This window comes from Anguilla rostrata, chromosome 10, assembly GCF_018555375.3.
Source record: "Anguilla rostrata isolate EN2019 chromosome 10, ASM1855537v3, whole genome shotgun sequence".
NCBI lineage: Eukaryota > Metazoa > Chordata > Actinopteri > Anguilliformes > Anguillidae > Anguilla > Anguilla rostrata.
Window position 1 is genome coordinate 2025601 of NC_057942.1, and position 6000 is coordinate 2031600.

General features: G+C 49.2%; 1 long non-coding RNA gene across 1 annotated transcript in view; it reads left to right on the top strand.

Moving 5' to 3' along the window:
- Positions 1–5401, top strand: part of LOC135264622 (uncharacterized) — a 64471-nt gene extending 59070 nt beyond the window's left edge. Inside the window, exon 3 of the long non-coding RNA XR_010332761.1 lies at positions 5306–5401. This is a non-coding gene — a long non-coding RNA (uncharacterized LOC135264622). The remainder of the gene's footprint in view (positions 1–5305) is intronic.
- Positions 5402–6000: the final 599 nt, after the last annotated feature.

The window sequence follows — 6000 nt, forward strand, 5'->3', positions numbered from 1 at the left end:
ACACACACACACTCACACTCACACAGACACACGCCACACACACACACACACAAACACACTCACACACACACACACACACACACTCACGCATAATGGCGAGACGCTCTCAATGCAGAATCCGTTTAACTTACGGGCAGAAAGGGCCGTTGAGGAGGAGATTAAAACGCCAGGATGTATCAGGCAGGAATAAACAAGTTTTAAATTGAATTGCGGACGGGGTGGGGGACGGGGGACGGGGTAAGGGGGGGGCGGGGGTTTAGCGAGCTCGTGCTCCAGTGTGCGTTTATCTCCGGCGGGGGGGGGAGTGGCGGGTGGGAGTGGGGGGGGGGTTTGGGTGATTAATCTGGTCGCACACGCGCTGACGCTGCCAGTTAAACAAACTGCGGCAGCTAGCGCGCTTCTATTAGCTTTAGCCTGCGCGTCTCCGCATAAAACACCCTAATGTATGTGTGCATTAAAAATATGTGTGTGTGTGTGTGTGTGTGTGTGTGTGTGTGTGTGTCTGTCTGTCTGTGCGCATAGATTGAGCCCCTGTATGTGGGCTTTGCAGTAAAACTGATAGCCAGTCTTGGGATAGTGGAGGGGAGTTATGGGAGTGTGTGGGGGGGCGGGGGGGGGTTTGGGGGTGTACCCTTTTAATTAAACATCCCGAACTGTAAGTCACGGCCTCTCGGCCCCCCCCAGTGCCGTTAATCAGACGAAACAGCCGATATAACTTTCTTTAGCCCAGTTTTCGATTACGAGAGACGGGTCCGCTACGGTGGCTCGGACGACGTCTCCGCAAAGCCTGCCTTTATCGCCTGAGATGGAGACAGACACAAATAACAAAATAAACAATTAAATATAAAAGAAGAGAAATAGAGGGATTAAGAAAACAAACGTCTGTAAAAGGGTAAATCAGTTATTTGACCGCAAAGGGACACGATGAATCCCCCTTAACCCCCCCCCCGCGCCCCCACTCATGCTGTCCAATGACCAATCAGAAGTGATCCAGAGAGCAGCACCGCTCTGTGATTGGCTGGCACAGGGGCGGGGGGGGGGTCTCTCCCGGGCCTCGCTGTGGCGTGCCCCAAGGCCTGGCGGTCGTCTCTGATCTGTGCCGGCGGGCAGCGCCAGGACACCATGCCAGCGGTGCCCACGCTGCCCGCGCCATGCCAGCGGTGCCCACGCTGCCCGCGCCATGCCAGCGCCCGGGTTAAACACAGGCCTGCCGCCCGCTGCCCAGTGCCATGGCAACACGCCCGGCTTGGCCTGCGGTCCCCGCCATCACCTGCTACAGGGCGGGTGGGGGGGTGGGGGGGTGAGGGGGACACACCACATTTAAACCAAAAAAACCGCTGGGCTATGTAAACTCAGCGACCCAGAATGCATTTCACCTGCACTGTCTCTTCCCCGTCCCTCACGATGGGTGGTGAAATTAACTTTGATCATCCGCCTAATGACTGAACCGCCAGTGCTGTCCTGGGCAAACCCACACAGGAACCCCCCCCCCCCCCCCACACACACACAATGCCCACAGTCCCTGCCCACTTTGATACCTCAGGTCACTAGTGCACAAGTTGACCTACCTGGTTAAATGGAGGATAAATAAAATAAACCTGAAAGCGATGCAGTGTTAAGTCGGGTATATTAAAGTAAACAGGCATCTGTTTATTTATGTCAAGAATGTCAATCATACTGAACCAGTTGTATAGCGCACTGGGGTTGGCTGTTTGTTTTTGTTTTATTTGATCAACGGATTTCAGGCCTAGAATACAAAGGGAGCTGAACTGTATTTGATATTCTGTTGGGTAAGTAGATTTAAAAGAAGATATTTTCATTAGGTTTATTTTATTTATTCATGTGCTCGGTGGAGAAGTGCAAGGTACTTAGGGCCTAGTTTGGAGAGATTGAGCATCTCCTAAAATAAATACGCTAAGCTACGTTTGTGAAGACAAACAAACACTGTGTGTTTATCGTTGAGCCAAACTGAAGGAAGAATGTTGACTGAATCCAGGCCAAACGTTCTGTTCGGTTCTGTTCCGTATTCTGTCTGAGAAAAAAGAAGTGTGTCTGTGTGGTGTATCTGTGTGTGTGTGTGTGTGTGCGTGCGTGATTTCCATTACTCTGAAAGTCACACGAGATATGGCTGTCTGCCAAGAAAATACATACTAACATTCATACATGTACATACATACCTACATACATACATACATAAGAAAAAGAAAGAATATGCAAGAGAATCGTTACGCGCTCACAGTAAGACGGGAGGCATTCAGACGAAGGTGCCCTGGGGCACAGAGGTAAGAATGACTGTACCAAAAACCAAACAAAACAAAACAACCATCCGTGACCGACCGTGCAGGACCAATGAATGACCAGACGCTCACATCAGACCCGTGCTCATTCCTCCTGTACACGCACCGGCAGTCCACAAGCATTACCTGCTCCAACGACCACCGGATACCTAACGCTTATGGCTCCATACACAATTCCATACATGGCACATTTAGCGCTGTTTTATTGCGGTTCGTACTTTATAAATAATGAACGCATTACCTTTTGTGTCGGACGTCCCAGCGCAAACGTGCTTCTCCTTGACTTTTATGGAAGAGTAAGTGCAGCTCGTCTAATGGGGGTTAAACCTGAAGGATATCGTCCCGATTAGACCCGCTTCGCTGCGGGAGGGCACGGCGCAGTGGGTCTGCCCCAAACCTAAACGTGTTACCCACAGCCAAAACCCGGCTTCTGCCGAGCTTGGCCTGCGGTAACTGCCATCGCCAGCTTCTGGGGGGGTGACGCCACATTTAAACCAAAAAAAACTGTCATCTGTAAACATAGCCGGATAGCCGCAAAGCTCAGCGACCCAGAATGCATTTCACCTGCACTGTCTCTTCCCCGTCCCTCGCGATGGGTGGTGAAATTAACATTGATGACCTGCCTACAGAGTCTCTGCACCGCAAGTGCTGTCCTGGCCAAACCCACACAGAGAAACTGACTGTGTACCCTGGCAACCCCCCCACCCGTGCCCACCCCCAGAGCCGGCCTGGGGCAAACGTGGAAACGCACACGAGAGAGAGGGCGCTCAAATGCAGCGGATCACATCGCCGCTTATTTTTATTCCGTCTGTGCGGGTGCACAGCACTGCAAATTATTTGAGGAAGGAGAGCCAAATTGCCGAAGTACGACGCAATCTGTGTCCAGGACCCAGGGATTGGGTTTCCTGTCAGCAGCCAGACACGCTATCCCAGATCTTATTAAAAAAAAAGAAAGAAAAAAAAAGCGTGTCAAACTCCGCGAATTCAAAGAGCGTCGCTGCGAGAGTCATTTCTGATGACAACACGTCCTGAAAGCGATGCATTTGAACTTTCGGCAGTGAGGACTAATCCAAATGAGAATTACTGCTGGCAAATTTCACTGTTTTCGTTTTTCGTTTTTTTTTTATTTTTATCGTGCCGCAGAGCTGGCTGTTTTATTTTCAGTGCATTTTTTGATCTTTTGAAAAATTGGCTGATGTTTGTTCACTTTCAGATTCAGTTCACTAAGACGGGAAGTTTTCTAACTGTGTTCTGAGGGCAATTTCTGCCGCAATGCTATGAGGTTATGAGCAGCCTGGTCAGGCTCATAGTGCTGTAAGGTTATGAGCAGCCTGGTCAGGCTCATAGTGCTGTAAGGTTATGAGCAGCCTGGTCAGGCTCATAGTGCTGTAAGGTTATGAGCAGCCTGGTCAGGCTCATAGTGCTGTAAGGTTATGAGCAGCCTGGTCAGGCTCATAGCGCTGTAAGGTTATGAGCAGCCTGGTCAGGCTCATAGTGCTGTAAGGTTATGAGCAGCCTGGTCAGGCTCATAGTGCTGTAAGTTTAGAGGCAGCTTGGTCAGGCTCATAGTGCTGTACGGTTATGAGCAGCCTGGTCAGGCTCATAGTGATGTAAGGTTATGAGCAGCCTGGTCAGGCTCATCGTGCTGTAAGGTTATGAGCAGCTGGTCAGGCTCATAGTGCTGTAAGGTTATGAGCAGCCTGGTCAGGCTCATAGCGCTGTATGGTATGAGCAGCGGTAGGTCAAGCGCTGTAAGTTATGAGCACTGGTCAGGCTATAGTGCTGTAAGGTTATGAGCAGCCTGGTCAGGCTCATAGTGCTGTAAGGTTATGAGCAGCCTGGTCAGGCTCATAGTGCTGTATGGTTATGAGCAGCCTGGCCAGGCTCATAGTGCTGTAAGGTTATGAGCAGCCTGGTCAGGCTCATAGTGCTGTAAGGTAATAGGCGAGGCTAAAGTCAGGTGACTATAATGGACAAATCAGGTTGTGCTGTTCAGATTTTTTTTTTAAAACCTTGCTCAGTGCGAGTATGCATTTATGTGTGCAGGTAGTAATCATTTTTGATGACCCGTGCACTAAAACCAGGTGTGATTTTGTGACTACATGTCAGGGAAGTGCTTCAGGCCAAAGGCAACTTCAAAACAGGCCGTCATGAAGATGCCAAAAACCATCCTCCTGGAGTTCCTGGATCAAAGCCAGGGGTCCAAGACGCTGCTCTTAAATCTGACGCATGAGAACAGTGCCGCATGGGAAAGGATTTTTGTCTAGTTTTTCACGCTCAGTGGTTTGAGTCTGTGTGAGAGAGAGAGAGAGTGTGTGTGTTTCTGTGTGTGAGTGTTTGAGTGTGTGTGTGTGTGTGTGAGAGAGAGAGTGTGTGTTTCTGTGTGTGAGTGTTTGAGTGTGTGTCTGTGAGTGTGTGTGTGCGTGCTTGTGTGCATGAGAGAGAGAGAGTGTTCCTCCCATGAGCCTCTGCTCTCTCCTCGCTGAGTGTGATGGGTGGGGTGGGTACACTGTGTGTCGTGTGCCCTCCCCCCCCCCCCCCCGGATTAGCCGGATTTGAATCTGACTTCACTGGTTTTATTGTCCTGACGTACTGTAACGCTCCCTCATTTGGGCTCTGAAGATCGACTTTTGACTAAACCCAAAAAGCTGAGAGATTTTGACTTGTATTTTCAAGAAAGACTCCGTTCATACTCAAATCCTCTTTAGGGGAATAATATTGCGTTCCATATACCCAGGAAATGCTGTATTTTTTGACTTGGTGGCAGAACTTAGCATGAAATATAAAATGTACATATCTATACATCTACATGAAGATAGATATTTTTTTATTGATATATATTAATAAATTATGCACATATATAATTAATTATTGGTTGTTGTTTTTCCATTTCCTCCTTTTTTCAATGTTTCTTTATCCTATGAAACCTTCAGTTCAGGTTTTGAGAAACATTTGCGCTTTATTTATTTCTTATTTTTTATGACCTGTTTTGATTTTATGTTTTTCAGCGAGAATCCGCTCCATCTCTGTCACATCAAGGTCTCGGTTCTGCGTCATAACAGCTGATGGTGTGCAGGACGTGAAAGGAGAGACTGTAAATAAAGGTGCGAATGTGCGTCAGAAAAGCATCTATTTCCCGCTCCTCCTCCTTGTCCTCTTCCTCCTCGTCTCCCTCCTCTTCATCCTCCTCTTTGTTCTCCTCCTCGTCTCCCTCCTCTTCATTCTCCTCCTCCTTGTCTCCCTCCTCTTCATTCTCATCCTCCTCATCTCCCTCCTCTTCATCCTCCACCTCCTCCTCTTCACCCTCTTCACCCTCTTCCTCCTCTCCCTCCCCTTCATCCTCCTCCTCCTCCCTGGTGTGGGCTGTGCCCTGTTGCCAGGCAATGGGTGGCACCGGTGTAAATTAGTCTGGTTGTGAGCGAGAGCAACGCTGGCCCCAAGGGTCTCTACAGCCACACAGCCTGCACCCTGGGGGCTGGGGGGCTGGGGGGCTGTTTACATTGTAATTAGAGGCTAATTGGAGCAGTAAGCATCCCCCCCCCTTCCCATCTACAATCCCATAATGCTCTGGGCCCTTCACCCTGCAAGCAGCCTTCCAGATTCTCACTGCAGTGCTGTTTACATGTGTGTTTGTGTTTGCGTGTGTGTGTATTAATTAATGAATTGAGTTGGAAGAAGGTCCAACTACCTTTTTATTAACCTT